The sequence below is a fragment of the Engystomops pustulosus genome, chromosome 4, assembly GCF_040894005.1.
Source record: "Engystomops pustulosus chromosome 4, aEngPut4.maternal, whole genome shotgun sequence".
NCBI classification, from domain to species: Eukaryota; Metazoa; Chordata; class Amphibia; order Anura; family Leptodactylidae; genus Engystomops; species Engystomops pustulosus.
In genome coordinates, this window is record NC_092414.1 from 192,537,598 (window position 1) to 192,552,079 (window position 14,482).

The 14,482-nt window shown below is 39.8% G+C and overlaps 1 long non-coding RNA gene across 1 annotated transcript in view; it reads left to right on the top strand.

Moving 5' to 3' along the window:
* The window catches only part of LOC140127917 (uncharacterized), a 39,759-nt gene that overhangs the window by 4,758 nt on the left and 20,519 nt on the right, over positions 1-14,482 (top strand). Inside the window, exon 3 of the long non-coding RNA XR_011855078.1 lies at positions 3,695-3,732. This is a non-coding gene — a long non-coding RNA (uncharacterized lncRNA). The remainder of the gene's footprint in view (positions 1-3,694; positions 3,733-14,482) is intronic.

The window sequence follows — 14,482 nt, forward strand, 5'->3', positions numbered from 1 at the left end:
TAAACAAGATATCCAGATAATATATGGAAAATAGATATCACCAGTTCCAAAGTGGGTTAGGAGCCGAACACCCAAGCACCCCACGCGTTCCACTGCAAAGTGGCTTCCTCAGAGGTGAATGTTAATGGCGTGTTTGGCGATATTTATACAAAATGATGTAATGTTAAGGCATCTCACCTGCGCGTGTGCGGTGTGCGTGATGGCAGGCTCCATGCGTGTTAGGGGATCTATTTCTGCCAAAAACAATCTTTCTTCTCTCTGAACCACACAGAGACACTGTCACAGATGGATGCACTCAGCCACAAGTGAAATGCTCCTCTATCCTACGGTTTTCCTCCGCTTTCTGTTATCCCAAAGGTAATACAGAAGACCCAAAGGGACAGATCCAAGGCTATTCTAATCGTCCCATTTTGGCCAAAAAAGATCTGGCTCCCATTCTTGAAAAAGATGGCTCTACCGGATCCCGTTCTGCTACAGAGTCGAAGAAATCTCTTATACCAAGGTCCGCTGGTCCATCCAAACCCTCAGGATCTCATACTCTCAGCTTGGATCCTTGTAAATCTAGGTGGATACATACATTATTCAGCGTGGATCCTTAAAGGAGACTCTTAAGTGCTAAGGGCCTATCAGAAAAGGTAATATCTACCTTGCAAGCTAGTACAAAAACGGTTACCTCAGCCATATACCTAAAGATATGGAAGAGGTTTGTTTCCTTCTGTGGTTCAGACACCCTAACCAGTCTTCTCCAAATTTTATGCAGATTCTGTATTTCTTGCCAGTGTGATTTGACAAAGGTCTAAAAACAAGAACCCTTAAAGTACAGATTGCAGCTCTAAGTGTGTTCTTTGACTCATCCCTGGCTGACCATAGATGGATCAAGAGGTTTGGGAAAGCAACGAGTAGAATTAGATCATCAATAAAAATCTCTGTGGCTCCTTGGGACTTATCATTAGTTTTAAACTTTCTTACTGGACCCCAATTTGGACCTCTTAACTCAGCATTAGGAATTTGAAACTCAAGACATCCTTCCTAATAGCCATTACTATGGCTAGAAAGGTTGGGGAGATTCAGGCATTATCAATTAATAAACCGTATTGTTTGATTTCCGATGACAGGATCACGCTAACGCTTGACCCAAACTTCATTCCCAAGTCGTCGCCCCCCCCCTCCTCCTCCCCCCCCCCCCCCGAAGTATTGTCTTACTAGTTATAGTCTATTATTATATATGTTTGTGAAAAGTAACAGGCAATAAATCCGGTTGCAGAGGAAGGGGGAAGTCCTGAGGAAGGATAGTGGGAGACAGTGTAACAGCTTGTGTAGCTGCAGCATGGAGGGGCTCTAGTAACACCCCCCCAGAGCCCTTCTGACACATTAACATAATTTTAGAAGGAAAGAGGCCATTTTATTTCCTATAGCAGCACAAACTTCTAAAATGATCTAGGCAATCATGCAGTTTTTGAACTACACTGGAGCATGTGGGGTTGAGTCTTTTTATACCTTGGATTCCTGTCCTTGGAGATGGACCCTCTCTCAGGTGGTGCTGTCATAGTTCATTGGTAAGTGTTACTGATTTCACTTGAATTACAGACTGGTTGGTCAGCATTGTGGCCTGTTTGGCCACTAGATGTCAGCACATAATAGAAGGCTACAATTCCATCTGTCCCTTATTTCCATTTATTGAGTGAAAGTTTGTATAGTTAGCAGGAAAACTTTTCCTTTTAATGTACAATTCATATATTCAATTGACCTAATGTATTCCTTTAACAGTAAGAAATTACACTTTCCAATATATTCAACAACACTTGTTACTTCCTACTGTGGGGAATATTCATACTTGTTTCTAGCACCTCCTGAAACAAATACGGTGATGATAATAACAATAATTCTTTATTTATATAGCGCACACAGACTACGCAGCGCTGCACAAGTATGTCAAATTGGTCCCTGTCCCCATGGGGCTCACAATCTAAACAACCTAACAGTATGTGATGATAAAAATACATAGATGTTGTATACGTGTCGTACGTATTCTAATGTTAAATCAACGGCCTCGACTTACTTGTTACTAATCTTAGAATTTTCTTTTTTACTCAATTGTGTCTATAATAGTTTCAAGCTAATTTGTGACAAATCTTGACAGTCTGTTATAGTTCTGTGTAAAAGTGTGTCTTAACACCTAACAAACCACGTTGTATAGGCTGATCCTATAGACGTGAACAGTTCTTTTGCATCTTCCTTTACTGACCTACTGTTAAAAATGGAGCCTGACTGCTCGTATTTAAGGTCTTTATACACTTGTAAAATTTGTAAAAGCTATGCCTCTCCTTCGTAACCTGATATATGCTCCAGTCATATTTCTTTACAGAATAACCCCCTCCATTTGTCTCTGTAGTCCTTAAATAGTGGTTTCCATGGCATAAGGTCCCATTACTAAAATCAAAGAACATCTTTAAAGGAAATCTAACATCTACATCCATCATGATAAACTAAGGACACTTGTTCATACATCTAGAAACCGTTTATGTTAAGTATGGATAACTCAACATGCCACACATCCCTGGCAATTATACATAATTAAGCAAGACAGGTGGGATGTGCAAAGAAACGGCTGTATTCAAAAGTATGTAGCAAAAAAAAGTTAATTTTATTTATACAATACACTAAACACTAACATTTAAAAACATCTAAAAATGAGCACTCTAAAGTAAAGTGCTATCCACAGTGCATGGCAATAACATGTTCTGTTCTCCCCCTTCCTAAGATAATGTAGAATCTATGCTTGGTGTTTGTGTGAAAGATAATACAATCAATGATGGACTGTGCATTGGCTACCTATGCGGTCAAAGTACAAGTAGTGTCCTAAAATCAATGTTTGAATGATACTTCAATCGGAACCGCCAATGCAGCTTAGTCTAATAAAGAATATAAAAGAAAAATGATATCACCAAGTAATTGGGTGGAGGAAATAACGCGCCCCACGCGTTCCGCCTACGATGTGGCTTCCTCAGGGGTCTAGTGCCTTGAGGTCATGTATATATACAAAGGTAAAGGTGGGAGAGTTAACTCACCTGTGTAGAGAGGTAATAGTGGGCTGGCCGTGTGTGTATGTGTGGCGGGCCGTGCCGTGGCGGCCCCGCGCATGCGCGATCCCGGCTCTCGCGAGACCGACACAATCCTCCGCCTCCAGCTTGTGTCAGCCGCGCGTCACCGGGAGGGCACACCCCCGGAGCCCCGTTGGCAACGCCCCCAGAAGATGTTCGTAAGTTACTTGGATTAAAATGTTGTGATCTATGGTGTTGAGGGACTGGGCGAACTGGCAATTTAAGGAGAAATAAATGCATTGTTGTTACATATAGTATACATTTCGTAAGGTATCTATATCCATGCATAATACATATGAAGGGCCTAAATATACAATAGGGAACAACGACTTATGATATTTGTAGAGGAATCTATATAGTTATAAATAGCTAAATATATATGTTTTTAACAAGTAAATATCCCTGTTAGAGGATCTAGATATATGGCAATGGTTCAAAAAGTGACAATAAACATATTGTTTTATAACTATTATGGATCAATGGATACATTATTGTTGTGACAATGTTTCTAAGTAAAAAACCTTGGTGCCAAAGTGATCTTGTGACAACGATTAGTGTCCCTGTGATTTAGATTTTTTCTTTTTCTTTTTCAGAAGAGAGAACCGAGTGTAGTTCTTTCCAAATTATAAAGGTAAGTGTTTTTTCCTTATTCTTCTAGTGTCTTTTGGGGGCTTCTCCCCTTGTGTTGAATCGTATTTCTGGAGAGGAAATTCTATTGTGAGCAGAGTATAGCCGTGAATTTGGCTTCTTGTGCTGTGGTGAAATCCTAATCGAAGTATTCTGTATGGAAACGAATAAAAGTGAAAAGGAAAAAGAAAAGAAGAAAAATATATAGAAAAAATAGGAGAAAGAAAAAAGTTAATTGATGAATTCATTTCAAGTGCATACAACATACATTAATTGCGTGATTTTGCCTCAACAAGAAGTGTATAACCATATTCCTGGTAACGCCCTGAGATTCACCCTTAGTCCCTATAGGATGACATGCTTGGATTGTTAATGAAAAAATGTATATATGTCACTTGTATATATGCCCATTGCCCCCCTGTTGGATCGAGAACAACATGTCAAAATTCAAAATAAAACTGAATAAACATAGCACAGGGGGTTATACCTTTTTGTAGAATCCTGTAAATTGTAGTTCTTCGTTTAGCCCTTTTGGTGTCATGGAGTTTAGATTATATATCCATCTGGATTCTTTTTGAAGTAGAATTGAGGTGACGTCGCCTCCTCTGATGTTAGTGATGATCTTCTCTAGGCCATAGATTTTCACCCCTGTACATTGGCTGTTATGATGATTCATGAAGTGACTTGCCACTGAGGTAAGGTTTTTATCCTGTTTAAAGTGTTTTTTAGCCATATTGATAGAGGAAAAATGTTGCTGGATTCTCTTTTTTAGCGGTTGTGATGTTTGACCAACATAAATCCTAGAACAGGTGCATTCAAGTAGGTAAATAACGTTTCTAGTTTTGCAGTTGATGTAATCTTTTAGTTTGTATCGCTTCTTGTCAATTGAGTTCGTAAATATGTCTGTGTTTGCCATGTATTGGCAGATGTTGCACTCTCCACAGGCATATGTTCCTTTAATTTGATGCCCACCTATGGTACTGAGGGTGGGTTGTACAAAATGACTTTTTGTGAGATGGTCTTTTAAATTTCTGGCTCTTCTGGCCGTAAGAGTTGGTCTTGTATTGATGTGATTCCGCAGTTTGGGTTCGCTTGTTAGTATATTCCAATTTTTTCCAAGAATTTGATATAGGTCTCGCCATTGATTATTGTATGTCGTGATGAGTCTCACTTCTTTGTCTGTTCTTAATCTTTTCGGTTTTGGTGTTAAAAGTGTTTCTCTGTTGGTTTTGCTAACTCGCATATATGCTTGAGAGATAACCTTCTTTGGATAACCTCTTACTTTTAGTCTCTCTGTCAGTTCTTTTGCATGTAGTTTGAATTCCTGTGGGTCACTGCAGTTTCTCTTCAATCTTAACATCTGACCGTACTGTATACCTTTCTTGAGATGCTGTGGGTGAAAACTTTCAAAATGAAGTATATTGTTGGTCGCGGTTTTCTTGCGGAATAGTGAAGTGGTTATTTTCTCCTGATGTCTTGATACTTTTAGATCCAGAAATTCCACAGATGTACTGGAAATATATGGAACTAACTTCACATTGATCGTATTGGTGTTCAATTCTCCTATAAATTCCAAACATTCTTGTGCGGAACCCTGCCAAAGGAAGATGATGTCGTCTATGAAACGAGCCGGGATCGCGCATGCGCGGGGCCGCCGCGGCACGGCCCGCCACACATACACACACGGCCAGCCCACTATTACCTCTCTACACAGGTGAGTTAACTCTCCCACCTTTACCTTTGTATATATACATGACCTCAAGGCACTAGACCCCTGAGGAAGCCACATCGTAGGCGGAACGCGTGGGGCGCGTTATCTCCTCCACCCAATTACTTGGTGATATCATTTTTCTTTTATATTCTTTATTAGACTAAGCTGCATTGGTGGTTCCGATTGAAGTATCATTCAAACATTGATTTTAGGACACTACTTGTACTTTGACCGCATAGGTAGCCAATGCACAGTCCATCATTGATTGTATTATCTTTCACACAAACACCAAGCATAGATTCTACATTATCTTAGGAAGGGGGAGAACAGAACATGTTATTGTCATGCACTGTGGATAGCACTTTACTTTAGAGTGCTCATTTTTAGATGTTTTTAAATGTTAGTGTTTAGTGTATTGTATAAATAAAATTAACTTTTTTTGCTACATACTTTTGAATACAGCCGTTTCTTTGCACATCTAGAAACCGTGACTGTAGTAAGCTTCTTGTATGTGTTATCCAAGGCCTCCTTTTTAAAATGAACTGTTAAAATTATGCTAATGAGCCTAAGGGGCTACCCTAGCCCTCTGTGACCTGGCATTACATGCTGTTACACTGGCTCCAACTGCTCCCTCAGCACTAGTGCAATGAGAAGGCCCTGCTTCTGAAGGAGGAGGGGGGAAGATAAGACTGTGTAACATTCTGTAAAGTCAGATCACACAGGAAGTCGGTTAAAACCCCCAGAGACCTTCTGACTCGTTAGCATAATTTTAAAAGTTAATTTTAGAAGGAAAGAGGCCATGGATAACAAATATAAGAAGATTACCACAGTCACCGTGCTATTTATGACTTAGGCTATTTCCACAAAGCCGTATGCTCGCCTGCCTATAGCTTGGGCAAGCATACCGCCGAACGCTGGAGAGGAGGAGTGGTGAGTGCCGCTCGACCCCTCTCCATAGCGATGCATGGCACTCGGCCGTAAACACAATATGGCTGTGCACGGTTTGGTACAATGCCACACATGTGGGGTGCTATGGGGATGTTTATCTGGCTACAAACTTACGGCTGGATATACATCCCCACAACGGCAGTGTGAAAGGGGCTTTAAAGTCTCTGGTTTATCATGCTTGATTTTGATGGTAGATTCCCTATAACAAGCATTGTTAATGATATATTCCTCTACAGCGGCCATCTGTATCCAAACTACATCTTTGGTCTGCCTTTGAGGTGGGCGTACCAGCCAGACAGTGATTCCTCCTCTGTGTGCTGCTGCTTATTCCCCTAGGAGTGAGGGTTTTGTGTGCTTTAGTTATTTGGAGCTATTATCAACCTGACAGACCTCTCAATATAAATCAGCAGATGGCTCTTTCTGCGATCATGAATAGTAACTATATTTCAAGGACAATTCTCCAGATAATGTCCCCGGCCAGATGTGGAGCATTCCTGCACATTATGTGCCACTAATCTGCTGCTACATTGATTTGAGGAGAGCAGGGAGCAATACAGATGCTGAGAAGCCGGTATGTTCTTGTCATAAGAAAATACAGGTCTTCCCAATCTGGGGCAGAGATGCCAAGACACTGATTCCTGATGAGTCTGCCTTCTCTGAGCTGATCTCCTTGGGAGGTATCAAAGTTTGGCAGCCAAGTTGTGCTTGGCATTTGAGATGTGCCTGCACTTTGAGATTTTTCTCTGAGGCAGATGCCACACTGCTACCTTATAAAGTACATTTTTTCACTGTGTGTCCTGGAATACCCGTCAAGTTTTGTTGCTGTATTTGTTTGGCCACCTGGATCAGGTAGAAGCATCCTATGGAGGGGTGCAAGGACATAGTTATAGGAGGCGCAGAGGTAGCAGCTGCCACGTTCCCTGAAGCCTGAGGGAACCCAATGGCAGCTTTTCCACATAAGATATTAGTATTATAAATTATACTTATCCATTATTGGTTTCATTTTAAAGGTGAGAATCTCATCTTTCAGACATATTCAGGAAATGGATCTTTGAGTAGCCTGCTTTCTCACCTTTGTCTTTTGCTGTCTGTATCTCCAGTTCTATATTTCACAGAACCACAAATTACCAGGATCAAAGTTCTATGCACTATAGACCCCAAGATAGGGACATCTACACACTTTTACTACAAATGTTGTCCCCTGCTACCTTGATATGGAGTTTACAGTATTAAAGGATGTCAACTATGAGTTTACTGATGGTAGATGTGTCCTAATAAGTTTCTGGGGGACACTTCTTATAACTTTATATGCTACGATTGGGCAATATAGATTTATAAAAGTTATGCTAATTACCCTGGGATGCTCAGGTTACATCACTGGAGAGCCTAAGGAAGCCTCATATATTAATTTATGCACTCCTGGGTACCGCTCCCCCGGCCCCCCACAATGCATAGAGCAAAAGGCGCTCCGGTGAGTAAGTGTGTCGGATGACACTAGAACCACTTCGGCTGTGAGGTTGCCGATATTTATCCTGCGAATGTTGCCTGTTATGAAGGAAGCAGGTTTATGACATGGATATTATGGATATGGATAATCCTTTCGGAATAAAGTTTGCATTTTAATGAAGACAGCGTTTTTTTACGCTGGATTCATTTCCTTTTTTACATTGTACTAGCACATTAGTCCGTGCAGGATCTGTGACGAGGATTTGCCGTTCAACTAGACCGATGAGCTACAAACGTGTTTGTTTTCTATTTACGAGCTCAGGTGATGTCGTCTGAGCACCCCACGGTTATTAGCTTTAAAAATCTATATTGGCGCTATATAAATTATAAGAAAAGTAGTCCAGAAGGAACATAGATCCTCAGGAACTTCTTATTAGGACACATGATATGTCTTTTATTAGATGTCCTTTAACCCCTTCAGAACGTAGCCAGTATATAGCTTAAAGTGGTATTCCCACAAATAGATTCTTAACCCCTTCGTGACTGCCCATATGGATTTCTCAGTCGGTCACTAAGGGGCCTTAGGATACTCGGTAAAGCTGCCCAATATATTACTACATGCATTTTCTACTTTTATTCAGTCAATGTGGGTAAATTTTGTAGGTAATTGAATGTATTAATAATAAATATGAGTGAATTCCAATTTAAACCTTGAATTTCTGTAAAATACATGGAGGGTTAACAAGCTTCCTACCTGCTGTTTTGAATAGTTTGAGGAGTGAAGTTAATAGAACAGGGTGATATGTGGTAGGTTTCTATTAACAGAATTTCCAAAACCGCTATAGAAATGAAATGGTCCCTAAAATACTGTATATTCCGGCGTATAAGACGACTTTTGAAGACAGAAAAATCTTCTGTCTGGTCTTGGGTCGTCTTATATGCCGGTAATTGACCGCCCACCGTGTATTCACGGCGGCGGTCGGGTCGCGCTGCATGGAGAGGGCTCACGGGCTGAGCCCTCTCCATAGCCGGTAAGTCTTTGCTGCATATTGCAGCAAAGGCTTACCGGTAACACCCGCGATCGGTGTTAGGTGTTTTCACAGCGTGGGCTGCCGGCAGCCTCAAAAAGATAGCGGCGCATGGGCGCCGCCATCTTACCTGGGATCCCCGCTCCCCGTGACGTCATCGGGGGTGGCGATCCGTCTCCATGGTAGCCTCGGGACTTCCGAAGACCCGAGGCTATTTCGTTTTAACCCCTTCATTACAATGTGCTGATAGCCCATATACTGCCATAATGTAGTATGGCAGTATATGATAGGATCGATCAGACAACCTAGGGTTAAAGTACCCTAGGGAGTCTAAAAAATAGTATAAATAAAAATTAAAAAAAAGTTTAAAAAAAAAATTATAATAAAAAAACCTAAAATTTAAAATCACCCCTCCTTTCCCTAGAACTGTCATAAATATAAATAAACAGTAAAAATTATAAACACATCAGGTATCGACGCGTCCGAAAATGCCCGATCTATCAAAATATGATAACGGTTTTTCAATGCGTTTAACCCCGTAACGGAAAATAGCGCCCAAAGTCGAAAATGGCACTTTTTTGACATTTTGAAAAATATAAAAAAATCTATAAAAAGTGATCAAAAGGTCATACAGTCCTAAAAATGATATCATTGAAAATATTATCAAATTTCGCAAAAAATTACACTATCCACAGCTCCGTACACCAAAGTATAAAAAAGTTATTAGTGCCAGAAGTTGGCAAAATCCAAAAAATAATTTTTGTACAGGAGGTTTTCATTTTTGTAAATGTATGAAAACATTATAAAACCTATACAAATTTGGTATCCCCTTAATCGTACCGACCCAAAGAATAAAGTAGAAATGTCATTTGGGGCGCTCAGTGAAAGACGTAATATCCAAGCCCACAAGAAAATGGCGCAAATGCGTTTTTTCACCATTTTCATTGCATTTGGAATTTTTTTCCCGCTTCTGAGTACATGGCATGGAATATTTAATAAAATAAAAATTTAAGGTACAGTATGGTAACATTTACAGTAAAATGGACGATGGTAATGTTGTTGTTGTATGCCTTATGTTTATGAGCGACAGTTTTCCTGCTATATACCTGCATGTCATAAGAATTTAAATTAAAAAAAGGACCATGTTAAATTCAAATCTGTTTTTTTTTTTTAATTTTTACCGGTGTTTTGTATGCGTTGGAAAAGGGGTAGTCTTATACGGCGAATATATCTCAAACTCTATATTTTAAACAGGAAAGTAGGGGGGTCGTCTTATACACCAGGTCGTCTTATACGCCGGAATATACGGTAATTTATTTTAAAATTTTCTTAAAAATTTGAGAGAATGCTGCTGGATTTGTGATCTTTCTAGCGTCGTAATAAAACAAAAGGACACTTATAAAATGATGCCAACACAAAGCTGAAATATGGTAAATGTTAGTTAGTCTTACTACCCAAATTAGTTATCAGTTTGAAAAACAGAACATTTGAAACTAGCTAATTTTTTCAAAAAGTTTACCAAATTCTTCATAAATAAATTTATAACATATGTCAAAATTTCCCACTAACTTTCACAGAAAATCAAACGAAAAAACTATTTGGTATGTTAAAGCCTTCTAAAGTTATAACCGGATATAGAGACATCCTGGTTTTGAAAAATAGCCCTTGGTCATCAAGGTGCAAATGAGCTTGGTCATTCTCTTATTCACTGTTATCAACAAAAATACAGCATTTCACAGATATAATTCCAACCTGTCTCTTAATGTATACACAATTTTGGTTTCCCTGTGATCCAACCATAGATTTTCTGCCTTGGGTCGGGCAGGGCAGATTCTTCTCATGAAAATCTTCTTTCTGCTTGCTGCAGTGTGTCTCTGCACTCCAGCCCTGCCCTCTGCATTCCAAGACGAGCTCACAAACACACACTTCATGCCGGCCATCAGCAGTGTGAAAAGACTGAATCTACAAGCTTCAGGCAAGATAAGATCTTTATAGCGGGGGAAGGAGTTTTAGCAGTGCTGATAGTGTTATTGTGTTTTATATCCATCTTTTGGATCTTATCATCTCCCATCTCTGATCTGTCTCATCTCTGTCAGTGTCATGTGTCAGATACTGGTAGAATGTCCAGAGGCTAAATAAAAGTGTAGATAAACTCTGGACCCTGATAATATAAGCACATTTCAGCACAAAGCATCTCATAGCACAGAGGGATCATGAAGTGTCTGCTCACACTCTGAAATCTTACACTGATTATCACTGAGTTATAGGAGCTAAAACAACAATAAAACTGAGTAAAATTGTAAGTAAAAGTAAGGGGGTTAAAATATTGAGGCACATTTACTTACCCAGTCCAGTCGCGATCCCGCGTCGCGTTGTCTGACGAGGATTCGGGTCTGCCGGGATTCACCAAGGTCGTGCGCCCGATATCCAGCAGGTTTCGCTGCTGCACCGAGATCCGCCGGAATTCACCTTCTTTTTCCTGGTGCATGTAAGTGCGTGATCTTTTAAATTCCACGGTTTTTCCGAATCTGTCGGGTTGTCTGACGGCCTCGACCCCCGTTTTCTGTTGCGTGAAAGTCGGCGCTGATGCGCCAAAATCCCGGGGAAATTCGTCACAAAACAGAAGTATTCGGGAAACCCGACGAAAGTGCGGCGTTCGGAACCTTCGTAAATGAGCCCCATTATCTTTATTGTGGTAACATCACGAAGGGATTCAAATTTGGAAACTTAATTTCATGGGAAAACCCATTTAAGGCTCAGCCCCTTTTTTTTTTTTTAAGGCTCAGCCCCTTTGCTTCACTTTGTATTGTGTATTCAACACTTCTACTTATCATATAGATTTTGAGATTTGTTTTTCCGTTGCATGTTGTAGTTCGTTTTAATGGTAAATTTTGGCTGAAAAGTTTTGCGTTTATAAAAAAAATCATGAATTTTTTAAAAAATTTGCCATTTTCAAAATTTGAAATTATCTCACTTTTCAGGCTGAGAGTTTTACCACCTTAATTAGTTGCTAAATAACGTTTCCTATATGTCTGCTTTACATTTTCATAATTTTCAAAATGTCTGGATGATTTATTTTGATGTGACTTGGCTTACAAATCGAACACCGTTTTTCTGTATTTTCAAGGAGATTGCAGAATTGACTTTTCTGGGGATCATTATTGTTTTTAATGAAATTTGAAATATATAATGTTAGAAATCCCCTATATATCAACCCATTTTCAAATTTGCACTCCCTCAAACTATAAAAAAACAGTTTTTAGGAAGATTGTTAACACCTTGACATCTTCATAGTAATTACATACTATTATATACTTGAGTATAAGCCGAGGCCCCTAATTTCACCACCAAAAACTGGGAAAACCTATTGACTCGGGTATAAACCAAGGGTGGGAAATGCATTGGTCACAGCCTCCCAGTATATAGCCAGCAAGCCCCCTGTAGTATACATCCCCCTGTAGTATAAAGCCAGACAGCCAGCCCCATTTAGTAGCTTTCCCGCTTTAGTAGCCAGCCCCCCGTTTGCCCAGCACTTAAAAAAAATAAAGTGCTTGGTGCCATGCTCCGGTGCATACTGTGATGTCATCATGGCCACAGCTCTGCCGGCTGTTACAGCAGACAGAAGAGGAGCCGCGGTGACAGGAGAAGACGGAAGAGGAGCTGCGCCGTGCCTCGCGGGCGCCGGAAGGTAAGTATGTAGGTTTTTGATTGACTCGTGTACAAGCCGAGTTGAGTTTTTCAGCACATTTTTTGTGCTGAAAAACTCGGTTTGTACACGAGTATATATACGGTAAATCAACCTGGAGGTGAAATTTAGGATGGTCATATTAAAGTTTGTCGGTAATACATTTATTTAGCCCTAAAATTTACACATTCACAAAAGAAAAAAGAGAAAACCCATCTTTATTTATATGTTCACCATATAAAATCAAGTAACATGTTGGATTTATTCAACGGTTCAGTACAATTACCGCAATACCAAATTTCTATACTTTACTATTTTTGTACAATAAAACCTAATGCGAGGGAAAAAAATTTTATTTTTCCATGATCATTTTCCAGGTGACACATCTCTTTTAATTTTTGGTCTATGGAGCTGGGAGAGCGCTTGTTTTTTTTCAGGACATGTTGTGCTTTACAACAGTACCATTTTTTATTGATACAGTTTTTTGATAACTTTTTATTGCATGTTGTGGGACAAAAAAAAAGGTAAAAATTATAATTTTTGGTGGGTTTTTAGAATTTTTTTTTTTTTTTTTACAGTTTGCATTATGCAGGTTTAATAATGATTTTGTTCTTGATATATTGCAGGGTATTGGCAATGTCAGCTATGCTGAGGCACAGGCTGACAGACGGGGCCACATTTACTAAAGTCACTTTGCCAGACTATGCACTAGAAAGAACTTGCAAACTGCTTGCGCATGTATTTATAAATGGTCTGTATTGTGTCATGGCTGCACTGTCCCCGCCGTATCACATATTTCTGCACATAAAGGGGAGTTTCGCTGCACAGTCGGACCGTGTTAAAGGTGCACCAAAAAAAAAGTTGGTGCCGTCTGTGGGAGCAGCTCAGGGGGTGACAGATTTATGAAGAACATGCACCACAATTCTTCAATCTGTTGCACACTTGTGGGCCAATGTGTGAACGCAGCCTAAGGTTTTCTGATGCATTTTTTTAATCCTAGACTAGATATGAAGTAAATGTGGATCATAATGGGTGGGATTGTATCATTCAGCTGCTACTTTACTTTAGGATGTTGTCAAATGTTCTGCTCGTCTTGTGTTTTTGAAAAGCAAAACAACCAAAACTATATTCGTAAAACCTGAACATGGAATCCCAGACTAAGGGCTCTTTCGCATTGGCGTGGTTGTTCGCATTCGTGGTTCAGTGATTTCCACAGATGCCTCGCATATGCCAGAGGCATTTCAAAGCCTACAGCACGTTGTTGCTATATTGGCTCAGATCGTCTCTCCCCGTGATGTAATCGGGTAGCGACGTTCTGTAACCATGACACCCTGGAGTCTATATAAGAATCCCGGATCTGTCATTTATGACAATGTGCTTGTGGTACAATAGTATTGCAGTCAGTATACTGTATGATAGGAACGATTGGATCCACGAAGGGGGGGGCTATAAAAATATTTAAATATATTAAAAAACCTATAAGTTCAATTCACCCCCTTTCCCTAATATAATAATAATAATAAAAGATAAACATGTTGGGTATCGCTGCGTCCCAATCTATCAACAATATAAAAAGGTTATTCCCAAAATCTCATAGGCAACCTGGTGGCTAGAAGCATCCGTCTCACGCACAACCTCGCTCTTTTAAATTTAGGATTAAATTAACTTATTTTCGCAGAAAGGAAGGGGAATCATAATTCCTACAACTACAATGGCTATCACGCTCATAGCTTCCCTGTGGAAACCTACGAATATCCCATCATTCACGGAACTCAATAGGAATCTTAACTACACTTAGTCTCTAGAAAAATCATTAGCGTATAGTGGAGGTAACCAAGCTAAATTTTGCAAACATATATAATGTTAGAAATCCCCTATTTAATAGCCCATTTTCAAATTTGCACCCCTCAAACTCTAAAAAAAACAGCCTTTAGGA